This window comes from Triturus cristatus, chromosome 8, assembly GCF_964204655.1.
Source record: "Triturus cristatus chromosome 8, aTriCri1.1, whole genome shotgun sequence".
Lineage (NCBI taxonomy): Eukaryota > Metazoa > Chordata > Amphibia > Caudata > Salamandridae > Triturus > Triturus cristatus.
In genome coordinates, this window is record NC_140591.1 from 529,261,481 (window position 1) to 529,280,771 (window position 19,291).

Here is a 19,291-nt window from a genome sequence, read left to right on the forward strand (position 1 = left end):
ACTCATGTGGGTGGCACAATCAGTGCTGCAGGCCCACTAGTAGCATTTGAATCACCAGCCCTGGCACACTCAGTGCACTTTACTAGGGGCTGACAGGTGAAACAAATATACCAATCATGGATAACCAATCAATATAACAATTTATACAGAGAGCATATGCACTTTAGCACTGATCAGCAGTGGTAAAGTGCCCAGAGTCCTATTGCCAACAACCACGGGTCAGAAAAAATAAAGGAGGAAGAAGCAAAAAGTTTGGGGATAACCCTGCAAAAAGGGCCATTTCCAACAGATGCTATGAGGGTGCCTCAGCAGTTATTCTTTTGAATGGCTCATCGACACCTAGCTTTAACAACACAAGGGGAATGAGGCAGGGGTGTCCCATCTCGCCCTTATTGTTTGACATTTATATCGAGCCTCTTGCTCAAGCTCTGAGATTGGATGACCAAATCACCCCCTTCCAAGTTTGAGATAACAGCTGGAAGTTAGCCCTATATTCGGATGATCTGCTGGTGTATACCAACAATCCAGCCGAGGTACTCCCAAGGGTGGAAGCTACCCTTGAGGAATTCGGTCTGTATTCTGGATATCTTGTCAACTCCTCTAATACAGAGGTAATGTGCTACGGCGTAGACAATTGGGCCGGAAGGAGTAGTAAGGAAATTAGGTATTTAGAGTCAACCATAGTTCAAGATTTAGTTGACTTTCCTCTGATAAACCTGAGGAAAGTGGCCAAGGAAATTGACTATCTCTTTTCCAGATGGCAGAATTTACCCCTGACTGTTTATGGCCGGGTAAACCTTGTCAAGATGGTTATCCTGCCAAAATTGGCCTATTTGTTCAGCACTATTCCCCTCGACTTCCCCAGTAAACTTCTGAGTAAAATTCAAGGCAAAATTGGAAGTTTTGTTTGGTCTAATAAAAACGCCAGGTTATCCTGGAAGAAGTTGAGATGGAGGCTCCTTAAGGGTGGTCTAGCTCTCCCAGATGTGCTCTGGTACTTTTTCGCCTTTCAGTTTAAAAATATACGCTCTTTGCTCACTAGTACGGTTGAAACCAACTGGGGGAAGATTCTGAGCGTGATGGCCAGCTTCGAGGGGGGGGGGGGGTTGGATTTCTCTATAGGTTTGGGGCACCAAGGTTCTTTAAGAAGGTTCATCTAAAAAGTTTAAGAACAGCACTTAATGTATGGTATAGAGTAAGAGTGAGATTGGGGATCGGTTATTATTCTGACTTTGCTCCCATCTGGAGTTCTCCCGAGCTACCGTTATGCCTGGAAGACAGTCTTGCATCCCCTATCAAGAAGGCAGGAATTACGATTTGGTCTGACCTTATATCATCTGACGGAGTCCTTCCTTGGGAGGTTTTAAGATCAAAAATAGGTAGTTCCTTCTCTAAATTTAAATACTTGCAATTGTGCTCCTGGTTTATAGCTGAGTAGGAACTCATAAGTGGCAACTGGGAAATCGAGCACCGTCTTCAAAATACAAAGCCTATAAAAAAGGAGGTCGGACACTGGTATAGGAGTCTGCTGGATGCTGACGATGTAGACATCCCTCCATCTCACCCCGTTTGGAACTCATCCGTCCTGGGCGATATAGCTATTAACCTGTATGCCTTATCCCTTCAAACCCTATACAAGCATGTTAAGCCAGCCTCTCTTAAAAAAAAACATTTCTTTGTTATCAACAGACTGTACTATACCCCGAAGAAAATAGCAAAATTTGCCCCTTGCTCCTCCCCGAAGTGTCCAAGATGTGTGTTGGCCGAGGCGGATGACATACATATATTCTTTGAATGTGCTTCTTTAAGAGGATTTTGGAACAACGTAGAGCGTGCCCTTGAAGTTATTTTTAGAATTAAGCTTAAATTGAACCTAGCATTAGTTTTGTTTGGTTTGGATAAGGAATTCACAAATTCGCTTTCTAGTGCAAAAATGGGTTTATTCTTTTGTTTGATTTTAATTGCCCGGAGGGAGATCTGCAAACTGTGGAAAGACTCTAGGCCCCCGTTGTATGAGAACTGGATGGGTGCTGCATTCGGTATGGCTCGTTTAGAATAGGGACATTTGAATGATAACAACCAAAACATTAGGTCATCACTACTATCTTGGGGTATCAAAATGAGGTTGGTCTAACGTTTTCTTGGTCCAATGATTACACCAAGCCTCGTACAAAGAAGCTGGCCTGGTTTGGCCCAAAGCCAATGCAGTAACAGAAGCCCGGGGTGCCTAGGTCGGAATGGGCTTTTTGTTTGTTTTACAGACGCTAATGGTGAGATGAGGACTAAAAAAAAAAAAAAACAGCGAGCCGCTTGTGTGCAGGTTAAAATGGGTCTAACTGAGAATAATAACAGTAACGTCTGTAGCTAGGAATTGTTCCAGGTCAAACGTAGAAAGGATGATCAAATTAATGTCACCCATCATTTATGAAATATAAAGTTGGTTCACTAATATATCGCAAAGCAGAAAGCCGCTTGTATGACTGAATAAAAAACCCATCCAAATACGTTCAAAGGCTTACCTAACGCAAGCGAGTAAGCCAGAAAACCTTGTTATGCTAGACGAGTAGGGGCCAAAGTCCCAAGCGCCCGGGAAGTCAACAATCTTCCTTCGCAATCTACGATGAGGAAAAAAGACAATTATTGGACGAAAAAAGGACTCAAAAGTCCCCACTTAACTATACAATTACAGAAACTAGCAGTTCGGTTATGTTGCACTTACCTCAAACAGCTTGGATCCCCGCTCGCATTCAAATTGTATGTGTCAGCGTTTCGAATTTACTTGCGTATATGCGCCAGAGTGCATCTCCTGTACGTGAATAGCGTGACGAAGCACGTTCACATGTTGCATCAATATCCTTAAAACACCACTATTTTGGTAGGAATCACTGACAGAATATCGAAGGTCAGAATATCGACCTACAAATATATAGAAGCAAGAATATCGAGATCAAGAATATCGACGTCCTATCTACATTATGGTAAGTACAAAAATATCGAAAAAAAAACGTCAAATTTATCGTTGTTAAAAATATCGTTTTTTATTTAAGTTAAAAAAATGATGTAAATTAAAGTAAATAATACATATAATTAAAATAAACATTTTAAAATGTTGACAAATTATAAGTCATATATATATAATGTAAAAATAAATTAAACGTATACATATAGGTGCCGATTCCGATCCTGTAAAACCCGGGTACGAATGGTCGTACGGAGCATATCCTCCGTATGACTCGTACCCGGGAAAACCACCTTACAAACCCGCAAGTACGATTCGTACAGAAATAGGATTTCCGTACAAGTCGTACAAAACACCGACCGGCAAAAAAATACCCACAATTCCGATCCAGGACATAGCGTACGTGACGTCCGGACGGAGCCAGGCATCCTTTTACAGACCAGCTAGTACGATCCGTGCCGACGTCACTCCGCACCGCTCATTTTTTACGGCAGCCAAATACTCCCGGGAAATTGAGGACGACGCGAAGAAGGAGCACCGGTACGCGACGGACAGCCATGGACCCCATCCTACGTGTCATCCCGGCCCTCCTAGCCTACGACCTGGTGCACCGAAACCGACGCAGACGCCGCAGAAGGTCAGAACAACACCCAGGGGCAAAGGGGTGGGGGGGCAAGGGGCAGGAAACATAACCCACACCCAAGTTAAATATATATCCTGCACATAACTTACCACCATGGTCTGGTCACTTCGGGGGGAGTGTCCACCAATCCCACGTACCGCCACAACGGAAGTGGACCTGGACACGTACCCGTCACCACTACAATGGTGGAACGGGCTGTACCCATGCCCTCAGAGCGTGGGTACGGTCCGTACCACCATTGTAGTGATGACATAGGGGTAAGCGTGGTACGGCCCGTACCCATGCCCTCAGAGCGTGGGTACGGTCCGTACCACGCTTACCCCTACGTCACCTCTACAATGGTGGTATGGACCATACCCATGCTCTCAGGGTGTGGGTACGGGCCGTACCACCATTGTAGTGGTGATGTAGGGGTACGCGCCGTACCCACGCCCTCAGAGCGTGGGTACGGTCCGTACCATGCTTACCCCTACGTCACCACTACAATGGTGGTACGGACCGTACCCACGCTCTGGGGGGCGTGGGTACGGGCCGTACCACCATTGTAGTGATGACGTAGGGGTACGCGTGGTACGGACCGTACCCACGCTCTGAGGGCATGGGTACGGGCCGTACCACGCTTACCCCTATGTCACCACTACAATGGTGGTACGGACCGTACCCACGCTCTGGGGGGCGTGGGTACGGAACGTACCAACATTGTGCTGGTGACGTAGGGGTACACGTGGTACGGACCATACACACCCTATGAATGCAGGGGTATGGTCCGTCTCACCCGTACCCCTACGGCACCAGTACATTATGGATACAAGGCGTACACACGCCACAAATGTCGTACTACGGCCTGGTGCAGCATATTAGCATTACCTGTGTGGGGGGTGTATGCCCAGGACAGCAGTGCACTGCACCAAGGGGGTGGGTGGGTGGCTGCAGAGGACTCTCAGCAGTGGACAGACATATGAGGGGTGGGTGCAGAGGACTCCCAGCAGTGGACAGACATATGAGGAGTGGTTGCATATCCCTCCCAGCAGCGCCCAGACATATGAGGGGTGGGTGCAGAGGACTCCCAGCAGTGCCCAGACATATGAGGGGTGGGTGCATATCCCTCCCAGCAGTGCCCAGACATATGAGGGGTGGGTACAGAGGACTCCCAGCAGTGGATAGACATATGAGGGGTGGGTGCAGAGGACTCCCAGCAGTGGCCAGACATATGAGGGGTGGGTGCATATCCCTCCCAGCAGCGCCCAGACATTTGAGGGGTGGGTGCAGAGGACTCCCAGCAGTGCCCAGACATATGAGGGGTGGGTGCAGAGGACTCCCAGCAGTGGCCAGACATATGAGGGGTGGGTGCATATCCCTCCCAGCAGCGCCCAGATATATGAGGGGTGGGTGCAGAGGACTCCCAGCACTGCCCAGACATATGAGGGGTGGGTGCAGAGGACTCCCAGCAGTGGCCAGACTTATGAGGGGTGGGTGCATATCCCTCCCAGCAGCGCCCAGACGTATGAGGGGTGGGTGCAGAGGACTCCCAGCAGTGCCCAGACATATGAGGGGTGGGTGCAGAGGACTCCCAGCAGTGGACAGACATATGAGGAGTGGGCGCATATCCCTCCCAGCAGCGCCCAGACATATGAGGGGTGGGTGCAGAGGACTCCCAGCAGTGCCCGGACATATGAGGGGTGGGTGCATATCCCTCCCAGCAGTGGACTGAGACATGGGGGTGTGTACATCATCCTCAGATGACCACAACTCCATAGGTGTATGAACGCCTCCCCAATGTGCGACTATGTTGAGAGTGCCATAACAACACATCACTGACAGCAGTGTCCCACTCCCATGAGGATGGATGTCTTTCCCCCACTGCATGACACACCACATATGGGTGTGAGGACAAATGACACATGCATACCCACCCCTGGCGGATGCAGCACAATACACACACTGAGATCATGTCACAAGACTGTATAGTTATGTTGAAGCCCACTAAAGTTAGAGAGCCAAAGGGAACACACACTGTCAGGCACATTCCAGGACTGATAGGAATGTACAGGTGCCGGGACAGCCACCAAGTTGTTGTCTCCCATGGAAGGAATAGGGTGGACTTCCAACAGATACAATGCCCACAATTGTGAGTCAGGTGAACAAATACCCTGCAGAACAAGTATCATATGTGTGCTAGGCTGGGAGTACACACATGCATATTGCGGAACAGGGACAATTTCTACATGAAGGCATGGCAACATACTCTATACACAAGTACAGTGACTACCAAGGATGGCACAGACAATGCAGCCGGAGACATTGATGAGCAGGCATGGCCATAGTTGAAGTGATCCGTCACCCACCAAGGAAATGTGGACACAGGTCAGCACAACAAGTGTGTAACTCCCTGCAGGGAACATGTCAGGTGCCACAGAGGAAGGAACACTCCTTGGGACAATGTCTCCAAACACAAAGAGCATACACGACCAAATAACCTTTGCAGAGACCTTGTGATGGCACGCAGATAACCGGGTCCACCCCATGAGCAGCAGACTACAACATTTCCCAGACACCTAACACATGATCACCACCCCAACTCATGGAGCATCAGCACCAACATCAATACCTGAAAACCAATCGTGGTCAAAGGAAAAACAAACTGCTTTATTCAGCCTTAAATGAAAAGGTAGAAAAGGACACTATTTACAAAGGCCTTAGGCCAGTCCAGATGCGAAGTCCTGGGGGGGACACATGTCCATGCGTCTCCCCGAGCTTGCCTGCACATACTAAACCTCTGGTTCAGTGACTGGGGGGGGCATCATGTGGGGAAGGACCAGGCACCGCAGGGACAGGAGGGTGAAGGGTAGGTGTTGTGGGTGCAGGAACGGACGACTCCACCACAGGGGGTGGGGCAGCGCCAAAGGTAGAGGTTAGCATGGCGCTGCACACGACCGCAAGCTCATCCAGCGTCTCCCCTGCACCCGAAGGAACCACAGGCCCCAAGGAGGGGGGGGTCAGAGGGATGGGTTGCTGTGCTACTGGGGGAGGTGGTGGAGAGGGAGGGGGACTCAACTTCCCTACCCGTGGAGTGCCTTGCCCGTTTGCGGGATGGGGAACCAGTGGGGCTGAGGCCCAGCCCAGCCAAGTATGCCTCCTTCTCAGACTGTGGGGCAGGGGAGCTGAGGGGAGTGACATTGGAGGGACTGGGGAGTGAGGCATGCGGACTTGGACTGTGGCTGTGTGTTTGCCTTTGTGCCCTAGACCCAGTGGGTGTGCCTTCTTCCCCCTGAGTGTGGGTGTCAGGAGGTGTGCGCTTGCCCTTCCCTGTTGGTGTGCTGCCTGTGTCTGGTGGGGTGCGTGCCTGGGAAGGACTGGGTGTGCTTGGGACAGACATGGGAGTGGGAAGTGTGGATGGTGCAGGGGTGGGGGGGACGAAGCGCTGCAGGAGACCCAAAGCTGCCATCAGTGACGAGTCCATGGACCTCAGCAACCTCCGTTGGTCAGACATCGCTGATGACATGCCCTCCATGTACGACACCATCTGTGTCATCAGTCTGGTGTGGCCATGGAGGACAGTCAGGATCGATGTCTGCCCAACCTGCAACTGCCGCTTAATGTCCACAGACTCGGCAGTGAGGGCAGCAGGGGAGACAGGGGCAGGAGGTGCGGTGCCTGGCATGAAGGAGACACGTTGTTGCCCAACACGGACAGAAGGGACCGGAGTAACTGGGAGGGCGGTGATGGCAATGGAGGGGGCGGTGATAGTTGTAGTGCTGCTGCCAGCTGTTGGAGCAGCCTCCGTCCCCTCGGGGAGCTCAGCCTCGGACCCGCCAGCGTTGCAGTTGGTGTTGGAACTAGACAGGTCCTCCACCTGACTCCCCTCGCCCTCCGTGCCACTTGATTGCGCCGACTCCCCAGTAGTGGTGGCCCCGGTGCTCGATCCCTCCTCCTGGTCCATGCAGGTGTCTCCTTCTGTTGCCCCCGATGATGCTGTGTGCAAGGTGAAGAGAAATGAAATAATCAGTCACCTGTGTACATCTGACACATGAGTCCAAACAAAATAGGTCACAGTGCATATCAGGAAATGCATCATGAGTAACCTCTAGGATACTCCGCACATATGTAAGCTCTGCACTCCCCAGTTGGTTCACCCACCATGCCACCTGAAAAAAAGAACATCAGGACACAACAGCAAAAACCTCGATATCCAATTATACTGAGAAGCTAGTGTCTGTGAACAGTGGAGCACAGCCAGACTATGAAGGCATGCCACCTCTTCTTCACTGTGAAAGGAACAGTATTGGTGCACCCAAGGCCATATAACAGACGCCAATGCTGAAGGTGTCCCCACACCCAGAGACGTGTAAGTACTTTGTAAACCCTAAAGAAATACTTTGTGATCCCTTGGGAATCAGAACACTTTACACAATCGACATGTTTGGAATGTGTGAATGTGCCACTTTTGGAGCAGAACACACATGTGCCTGGATTACAGAAGTCACACAAGGCGGTGCACAACAAAATACATTTACACAGTCATTGCATGAGCTGCCAGCCTAATGCAAATCAGCCACTGTGAAGAAGAAATGTGGTATCAGGAAGTACATATACATGGCACCACGGTGGTCTGGATGACTTGACACCCGTAAGTTGGTACCAGCAACAACCGAGGACTAACCCAAATGCAACCACACTGTGGGAACAGGTATCTGTATGATCTCAAATCAATTTTCATACAGAACTGTGCCTTCGTTCTAAATGTGCCAGCGTGTCCCCCAAAAGTGTAAAGGTGGTTTCTTGTGCACTTCCTTGGGAGACATCTGTCATGCAGGCACATTATTGTCCCTCACATCAAAATATCAAAGTCAAGCATATAAACTATTGGGACATGTTGACAAGTGTAGTGAGTGCCAAGGTACAAGACATCTTGACTAACAACTTGAATCATGCCACCTGGCACATGGCCATCCGTACCATGATGACACAGTTGGCAACACATCTCCCTAGTGTTTGGAAGCAGGCAAAAATCCTCCCTCTCTTGAAAAAACCTACTCTTGATCTCTCGATTCCGGGGAATTACAGGCCCATCTCTCTCCTCCCCAGTCTTTCCAAAGTCTGTGAGAAGATAGTCAACAGACAGCTGTCGGAGTATGTCGAGAGTGCGGGGCTTTTACATCCAGCTCAGTCGGGCTTCCGCCCTTCCTTTAGCACGGAAGACGCTCTGCTGGAAGTGTCGGAAGCAATTCGAGAGTGTCTTGAGGCCAGCGGGAGAGCAGCCTTAGTGCTGCTCGACTTGTCAGCTGCTTTTGACACGGTCCCTCATCCATTATTGCTAGAGAGACTGGCGGAGATCGGGGTGGCTGGCTCTGCTTGGGACTGGATTAAGTCTTTTTTGGAAGGCCGGGTTCAGCAAGTATGGCTACCCCCGGCGGCCTCTTCACCCCAATGGGTTGGCACAGGGGTCCCCCAGGGCTCATCCCTTAGCCCCCTTTTGTTTAATATTTATCTTACCCCTCTAGTTTATCTGGCGGAGAGTTTGGGGGCTAAGGTGATCGCCTATGCTGATGATACGCAGCTACTGTTTACCTGGGACAAGCAGGGGTCTACGGTGGCCCTCGTGCAAGCGTGTCTTTCTTCGGTCTTTAAGTGGCTGGCAAAGGCACAATTAAAATGCAATGAGGACAAATCCGAGGTCCTGCTGTTTGGTGACTTTCCAACTGGCTTCAGAGACATGATTTGGCCAGCGGAGTTTCCTCCGCCAGCATCCAATAGTCAGATCGTGAAGAATTTGGGAGTCTATTTTGACGCCAATCTTTCCTTTGCCAGTCAAATAAAGCGACTGACTGGCTGCTGCTTTGGTCTTCTCAGGGTCTTGAGAAGGTTCCTTCCGCTTCTCCCGCAGGCGGCTAGGGAAGCTGTGGTGCGTGCGCTTATCTTGTCCCGCTTGGACTATGCCAATGCGCTTTATGTAGGGATTCCAGCCTACTCCCTTAACAAACTGCAGGTTATCCAGAATGCGGCTGTCCGTCTCCTGGGTGGGATCGCCCCGTGGGAGAGTGTGCGGGGCTACCTCCGTTCCCTGCACTGGCTTCCAGTCAAGGCGCTTGTGGTGTTTAAATCTCTCACCATCGCACATCAGGCTCTACATGGACTTGGCCCTGGCTATCTGATGAAACGCTTCTCCTTTTATGTTCCGGGGAGATATTTGCGCTCTTCATCTCTTAGGCTGATGAAGATCCCCGGTTTCCAGCGGCACCGCCTGGGGGGCGCCTCCCTGGCCGTCCTTGCGGCCCGTGCGTGGAATGCGCTTCCCCTGGCACTGCGCTGTGTGGAAGATATTGCGGTTTTTAAAAAACTGTTAAAAACTCACCTTTTTACCTAAAGTCTGGTTATACTCTGTCTTTCCTTGAGTCGCGCCGGGACACTCCTCGGAGTAGCTGTGCGCGTTATTAGTTGAAATAACATAACATAACATCTGACCCACTACCTGTCACGTGGAGTGGCACACATGTCCAGACACAGGACAATGCATTAGCTAATGGCCCTGCAATTGTGTCAGAATGAGGAGCACCTGCACTGACGAGACACCCTCATGGGAACCAAGAATGTCCACACAGATGTCAGCACACACAGACCAAACTACGTAGCATCTGGAGCACACACCGGTGCAAAAAATGGATGAGCAGGAAACATGTGCTTTAACCCTAGCCACATGCTGCAAAGCACAAACATTACACCCTGCAGAACATGCCTGGGTCACTGCACGTTGAGTGTCTGTCCAGACAATTATCACACACAGGTCAGACCTGGCAAGGAGACCAAAGCTTTGGACATGTATGCCTTGCCTGCACAAACCCCCCATACCTGAGACAATGTTCTTGAGAAAGAGCAAGTAGTTACATCTCTTAATCTGGGTTCACTAAAATGTGCATCAAGAACTCCTAAATGTACTCAACATCACCTCGTGAGGCTGACCACACATATTTGTGACAAACAACCATCAACAGCTAGTTGTACATACACACACAGGCACTGCCCAGTGCGAGGATGCACAAGCCTAATGGGGTCACCATGGACAGTGGACACATGTAGCACACTTTACCTAAATACAAATGAGGCCATGGAACAATGCCACAGAGGCCAACCTATGCTGAACACACAGTGAATGTGCACAGTGTTTGATGCCACACATGATTCCTAGGAAGAGGTGTCTCTGGGGACTGTAGTGGGCACACTGCTCCATGGTCCTGGAATGATCTGACTGTAACAGGACCAACTGTCCCAGCACTATGCATATCTCCCACTCATGCACATCATGTCTGAGACCACTACATCGGTCATGCATGCTGTAAGTCTGTTTATTTGAAACCTCGCACTCCTATGTTGAGACTCAGGACAGTGCCAACAATTATGGACCCCCAAATGAGTGAACAGGACAGGGCACAGGCAAGGTACCAACACATGTCCCAGACCACCCCCACACATGATGCTGAAAGCAGTGTGCACCTTGAGTAACTTGCAGCCTAGATGACCATGTGCAATAGTCATTACACACAGACAAGGGAACACATGTCAAGGAGGGGAAGGGAGGAAGAACAGCACCGGTTGACTTGGGGGAACAGGATATGCACTGCACATATAAACCCTGGCAGTGTATTCAGGTGACTTAGCACTTCCAAAAGCTGGTGACGCACAACAAACACACATGTACCTACCCCCTCCTTGCTGCTGTTTCTCCTGTAACCGCCTATCCATCTCAGGGAAGACCACCGCCAGGACACGCTTCATTTGGTGGGTCAGTTGCCGGCGCCTGCCATGCTTCCGTGCTGGTGAGTCCCCCAGCAGGACCCGGGCGATCCTCCTCCTCCAGCACAGGATGTCCTGCCAGCGTTTCCGCACTTGTGCCAGGCGCTGACTGCGACCCCCCTCCAATCTCACGGCCCTGACGGCCTGCTTCCAAATCTCGCCATTCTGGTACGCGGTTACCTGTGCAGATGACAAAGTGAGACTACATCACTAGACCTGCTCCATGTCACAGAGACACACATTTTAACATCTTTGATTTGTTCAACAGGGCATAGTATGCTGGCAACTAATAGCACCTTTGTCATAGGGACATTTGCCTCTGTGTAAGCCCCAATGCACTACATGCCATTGAAAGTAGACAGGTGGCATGAGGGGTGCGACACACTCCCTGATCATGGCACACACTGTGCATAACAAGCAACACAAGGATGATGGACAGCACCTCCAAGCAGTCACATGCCCCGGGCCACTGACACAACCTCAGCAGAGTACACAGACACACACAGGCACAGATCATTCACCTGCCATTGCCAACAGTGGATACAAACATCACTCTGCACATGTTCCACTTTCCTGAGGGGTGTCACAGGTGTGGGGCTAGCTCAGCTAGTCAGACACATATCACGGCTCACTTGTCACATCAGATTAGCCTCCTCCATGCAGCTGTGGTGCAACACTCCACATACACACTCACCCACATGACAAGGAACATTCACACACATCAAGGTCCAGGGGGCTTACACATCACCGGGGGGCCACAGAATCACCTGAGGACTATAGAACAAGAATGCCCAAGAGGATTAGCCACGCTGAATGTGCCATGCACCATGCAGTGAATGTCACAGTAAGCCCAATGCAAGTGAGGAGTGCACACATGAACCACATCATGCTCTGCATGAGAGACATGAGTCATTCCCCCCCTGGGACCCACTCTAAACAACATTGCATGTCTGTCACACCTGGACACAATGCCAGAAGTGACAGTCACAAAAAAAGGGGCACAGTCAAAGGTTGTGGAGTCAGCACTCACCTGCTCCCCTGGTCTACCATACAGGCTGGTGTACTGTGGGAGGATGACGTCCAGCAACGCCTCATTCTCCTCCTGGGTGAAAGGCTGGGCCCTCTCCACAGACCTGGACATGGTGCCAGAGGAATCCAAAACAGCAGCAGTGGTCTTGAATCAAAGGTTGTGCAGGCAAGTGCCCTCTCATGGGTTCTGCCTGACTTATATCTGCCTTGCTGGCCTATTTCATTTACAGGAGTACAGAGTGATTGGTCAGACTCATTTGCATCCTACGTTTCCTCCAATCCCTTTAAACAGACACCAGTGACAGCATTAGCATCTTTCAAATTTGCAGCAGCATGTCAAGTCAACAACCACTTTGCAACAATGTATAATGTGCCAACTGCATTTTCCAGGCCACATGATGGAAAAATTTGAACCTGAAACTCGGTATCCATGACTGCCAGCATGCATTTAGGCCCTAATACTTGTCCCTTATGTGTCCCCATTGTAATTTTCACATCCCCACACAGGTACGGTGCATTTCACATGTACCCCTAGGGCACCACCACTATAGTGATACGGGCCGTACGCGCGCGTGTACGGGTCGTATCCCAATGGTGGTGTTGGCGTAGGTGTACGCCATAGTGATACGACCCGTACACGCGCGTGTACGGGTCGTATCACTATGGCGTACACCTATGCCAACACCACCATTGGGATACGACCCGAACACACGCGTGTACGGGTCGTATCCCTATGGTGTAGACCTACGCCAACACCACCATAGGGATACGACCCGTACACGCGCGTATACGGGTCGTATCACTATGGCGTACACCTACGCCAACACCACCATTGGGATACGACCCGTACACGCGCGTGTACGGGTCGTATCCCTATGGTGTACACCTACGCCAACACCACCATAGGGATACGACCCATACACTCGCATGTACGGGTCGTATCCCTATGGCGTACACCTACGCCAACACCACCATAGGGATACGACCTGTACACAGGCATGTACGGGTCGTATCACTATGGCGTACACCTACGTCAACATCACCATTGGGATACAACCCGTACACGCGTGTGTACGGGTCCCCTTCATCTCTGTGAGGCTCGACACTACCTGGCTGATGCCCCTGGTGTCACGCCGGTATGTGTCGAGGATGTGGCGTATGTGTGACATACCGGTTCCCTCAGCTGGCTGGTCAGGTTCGCGCCTCCGCCTGCCTCCACTTCCACCACCCCTGCCCACACGAGCCTGGCCTGCCGTTGTGGGCAGATCGGGTCTACGGGACCCCTGAGGGATGGCATTTGCGGGGTTGTCTGCCTCCTCCTGGGTGCCCGGAGTACCTTGTCCCTCCTGGTCAGACTGGCTCTGTTGTTCAGTGCGAGCAGGGCTCCTGGGTGTCTCCTGGGTGTCTCCTGGGATGTGGCAGGAATGGGGGTGGGGGTTGGCACAGATGTACCTGATGCAGGTGCTGCAGGGGCTTGGGCACCAGAGGGTCCAGGTTGGTCGGGGTCATCCACGGAGTGGTGAGAGTTATCGCTGCGGGTGGATCATCTTCACGCCGAGCCTGGGACTGTGATTGTTCCCCCCATTGTTGGGAGGAGGTCCATGACGTTGCCCTTTGTGTGAGAGAGAGACAATGTTAATGCTGTTTCATGCGACATCCATGTTTCATACATATTCTAGTCGTCACAGTTCCTCCAGGTAGTTGGATGTGCCTAGCATTCCTCTCAATGTCCACTTGGGGATGGGTATGTTGCGGGGGACAGATTAATATGTTCTCCTGAGTGTTTGACCAGTTGAATTTTGGCTAGAATGCTTATTTGGCTATGGATTGGTCTTGTTGTGTCACATGTTCATTGTGAGAGTGGGTAAATCCGTTGGCTGCCCCGGGGGTGTGTGCTTGTGTAAGGGGGGGGCGTGTGACCGGGCCTGCTGTTGGGTGAAGTGTGATTTGGCATTGGGTCTCCCAGGTGATGTGTCTGTCCCCTCATGGTGGATGCTGGCATGACAGTGAGTGTGAGTTCCTGTGCTAGATATCTGAGCTTGTGAAGTTGGTGTTTGAGTGTACAGTGGTCACAGGAGGGCCTTGTGCTGCCTACAGCAGGGCCAAGTGTCAGCTACCATGTCAGTGCTTTGCCTGTCCCTGTGCATTGGGCATGGTGCATGGGTATGTACCTAGGCCATATGGGCTGAGGGCATTGGTGTCTGCTTCTGAGTTTCACAATGTGTTGTGTGAGGCCCACCCTCCCAGCATACCGGACATCCAGTCTTGGGTTTGTGGTTCGTGTAGCCTGGGACATGGCATTGCCTTTATTTGTGACTGGGGCATGGACACATTGGTGGCATGAGCATTGTTTTTGAGTGTGGTTGTGTGCGTTGTGTGCTTGGGGGTAGTTGCGTGCATTTGGTGTATTTGTGGTGTGGGCCCCAATGCCCCCATGTTACGTCAGCTGTTTGTGTACTCACCAGGCTCTGCGACTCCTTGGACTCCGTGTACTCCCATCGGCGGAAGCGTGGCCATCACCTTCTCCTCCCAGGGATGGTAATGTAGCGGTCTGATGGGCAGCCCACCTCCAGTGATGTTACTCTGGGCGTATTCATCCTTCATTTTCCTCTTGATTGCCCTCCGCAGATCGTACCACCTGGCTTGGCATTCATGCCTGGTCCTTCGGATGGGCGCACCAGCATTCACCTTATCGACGATCCTCTGCCACAGGCTAGTTTTTTGGGCTATGCTGGTCTGTCTGACCAATGTTCCAAAGAGCTGTGGCTCGACTCTGATGACTTAGTTGAAAAGGATGTCCAACTCCGCCCTTGTGAACTTTGGATTCTTGTCTGTGGGCATGGTGTGGGGTGTGGGTGTGGATGGTTGTGGGTGTGTGGGTGTGAATTTGAGGGTGTGGGTGTGAATGTGAAGAGGGGGTGTTTGTGAAGGAGGTTGTGTGAAGGTGTGTAAGTTAAGGTGTATGGGTGCAGTTGTTTGTCTGTGGGGTCTGGCAGCAGTGGGTCTGTTGCAAAGGCTCATGGTTTGTGTGTGTTTGCCCTTTTTATTAGTCCATTTGTGGGTGTGGCTGTGTTTGAAATTGTGGTGGGTGTGTTATATGAGGTGGTTGTGATGTTGGGCCTTTGTTTGCCTGTTTGGATGTGTCAGGTCAGTCATTGAGATGTATTTTGTCATGTAGACGTGTTTTGTGGTGTAGTATGAGTCAAATTGACCCTCCTTGTGCTGTTTTACAGTGTCCTGGTTCTGTACGGTGCTGGGGTACGGTGTTGTGGTGCAGCTCGTACAGGTGCGGGCCTGGGGTACGGGCCTGGGGTACGGCTCGTACAGGTGCGGCCCTAGGGTACGGCGTGTACAGGTACGGGGCTGGGGTACGGGCCTGGGGTACGGCGCGTACAGGTGCGGGGCTGAGGTGCGGGCCTGGGGTACGGCGCGTACAGGTGCGGGGCTGGGGTACGGGCCTGGGGTACGGCACGTACAGGTGCGGGCCTGGGTATGGGCCTGGGGTATGGCGCGTACAGGTGTGGGGCTGGGGTACGGGCCTGGGGTTCGGCACATACCGGTGCGGGCCTTGGGTACGGGCCTGGGGTACGGCGCGTACAGGTACGGGGCTGGGATACGGGCCTGGGGTACGGCGCGTACAGGTGCGGGCCTGGGGTATGGGCCTGGGGTACGACGCGTACAGGTGCGGGCCTGGGGTAAGGGCCTGGGGTACGGCACGTACAGGTGCGGGGCTGGGGTGTGGGCCTGGGGTACGCCGCGTACAGGTGCGGGCCTGGGGTACGGGCCTGTGGTACGGCACGTACAGGTACGGGGCTGGGGTACGGGCCTGGGGTACGGAGCGTACAGGTGCAGGCCTGGGGTACGGGCCTGGGGTACGGCGTGTACAGGTGCGGGCCTGGGGTACGTGCGTGGGGTACGGCGCGTACAGGGCTAGGGTACGGGCTTGGGGTACGGGCCTGGGGTACGGCACGTACAGGTGTGTGCCTGGGGTACGGGCCTGGGGTACGGTGCGTACAGGTACGGGGCTGGGGTACGGGCCTGGGGTATGGCACGTACAGGTGCAGGGCTGGGGTGCGGGCCTAGGGTACGCCGCGTACAGGTACGGGCCTGGGGTATGGGCCTGGGGTACAGCGTGTACAGGTACGGGGCTGGGGTACAGGCCTCGGGTACGGCGCGTACAGGTGCGGGCCTGGGGTACGGGCCTGGGGTACGGTGCGTATGGGTGCGGGGCTGGGGTACGGGCCTGGGGTACGGCGCGTACAGGTACAGGGCTGGGGTACGGGCCTGGGGTACGGTGCGTACAGGTGCGGGGCTGGGGTAGGGGCCTGGGGTAGGGCGCGTACAGGTACGGGGCTGGGGTACAGTGCGGACATGGGGTGGGTACGCGGCTGACATACGGGGGTACGGTGCTGACATATGTGGTGGGAAGGGGGGCTGTACGGCTCATATCCAGGCACAAGTTTTCCTGTGTCAATGTGTGCTACTGCGTTCGCTCCGTATGGGGCCTTTTACATACGGTTGGGTATTTGGACGGGCGGTACGGATCGTACTTGCGCGCTCGGACTTCTGTTCTACGATTTGCACGTAATAATGTCCGGCTCCCTCTCATACCCTTTTCCCGACGCTAATCGGACGTAAAAATTTCCGGCTCACTCTCGTACACTTTTCCAGACGCTATTCGTATGTATTTTTCACGTACGAATCGTACTTCGCCGTTTGTACGGTACTTGTACGATTTGTACGTGGAAATCTACGGATACGAGTCGTACGCAAATTTATTTTACCGGATCGGAATCGGCACCATAATATGTAATGTATATACTTACTTACTAATAATTTTTAATGATGATTTTAATAACTTACATACATTAACTAAAATAATACAAAAAATATTAGATAGCGGAGGTAATAAAATTACTATTCAAACTCCAAACAGTGCAACAGTAGGGAAAATGTTGGATAGTGTAGGGGTAAAAATTATTATGCGCACCCCAGTGAGTGCAACAGTAGGGAAAGTGTTGGATAGCGTAGGGGTAAAAATTACTATTCCTACTCCAGTGAGTGCAACAGTAGGGAAAGTGTTGGATAGCGTAGGGGTTAAAATTACTATTCCCACTCTAGGGAGTGTAACAGTAGGGAAAGTGTTGGATAGCATTGAGGTAAAAATTACTATTCCCACTTCAGTGAGTGCAACAGTCGTGAAAGTGTTGGATAGCGTAGGGGTAACAATTACTATTCCCACTCCAGTGAGGTCAACAGTAGGGAAGTGTTGGATAGCGTAGAGGTTAAAATTACTATTCCAACTCCAGTGAATGTAACAGTGTGGAAAATGTAGGATAGCGTAGGGGTTAAATTAACATACTTGTTAATTAAATAATTTTTGTAAAATAAATAACATATTAAATATTAATCAACTAAAAAATGTATAATAAATACCAACAAAACAAAACTAATATTTACTTAAATAAAATTAAATTACTTCCCATCCTATTCCCCCATAAACACACAATCCGCTACACATAAAAAAAACACAATTAATTTAATTGTCAATTAAACAATCAATAAAAATAAATTACCAATTAATAATAAATTAACAATAAAGTAATCAACAATAACAATAAATATTAATAATACATTAATATAATTATCAATTAATCAATTAATGCAAAATAATTAGGAATTAATAAATAATTAACAATTAATTAATTATCAATAACAATAAATAAAAAACATATTATTTAATTAATTATAATTAAATTACTTCCCACCCTATTCCCCTATAAACCCACAACCCACTACACATAAAAATGTCCATAATTAATTTAATGATCAATTAATCAATTAATACAAATGAATTACCAATTAATAATTAATTCACAATAGATTAATTAACAGTATCAAAAAATAAATAAAAGAATAAATTAATTATAATTAATGTTATGATAAATTAATCAATTAATACAAATGAATTACCAATTAATAATTAATTAACAATACATTAATAAGCGATAACAATAAATGAAAACATATTAATTATTTGATTATAATTAAATTACTTCCCACCCTATTCCCCTATAAACTCACAACCCCCTCTGATACTGAAACGCAAAATTTACTTTAAAAAATTACTAATTTCTAAACATTTAATACATATATTTAAAAATAATAAAAATATATTAGAAAAATTGTTAAACATACATTTAAAAAATAGAATAAAATACATAGCACTAATATAAATATCGATATTATTAACAATTATATTTTTGCTAATGATATTACTTACTTCGATATTACTAACTTCGATATTACTTACTTCGATATAAAAAAAAAAAAAAAATTACTTACCTTAAGGTCGATGTTCTGGTCACCGATATTCTTGACATCGATAGTCTGACCCCACGATATTAAAAACTCGATATTGGTGTAGGTCGATATAAAAAAATAGATATTTTGACTGCTCACCTTTTGGTAGTTCAAACGGACTCAAACGGACTCCAGATAAATGTCACCCACGGTATGTCTAAGAAAAGGAGATTCCGATATTTAAAATTGCAGAGTAGGTAGGAGATTGTGTGTATTCTAGTCTAAACTTCATTTTGGCAGTAACTCCCAAGTATTAAAAGCGGAAAAGGTCTTGGCAAAATTAGAATCCCTGTACAAGTAGTTATTGTTAGGCAGAGTAAATAACCTAACTACAGAATATTATCCATTATATACATCTGATAAGTATATGACAACAGGACTATTCGGATGTGGCAATTGACTGAATGACACCATGTCATAAATGTCACTGAGACCAGAGGGTAAAAAGGTCTGAGAGAGGTACATTACGCAAAGACTAGAGTTAGAGCCTACAATTTGCGTAGGAAGTG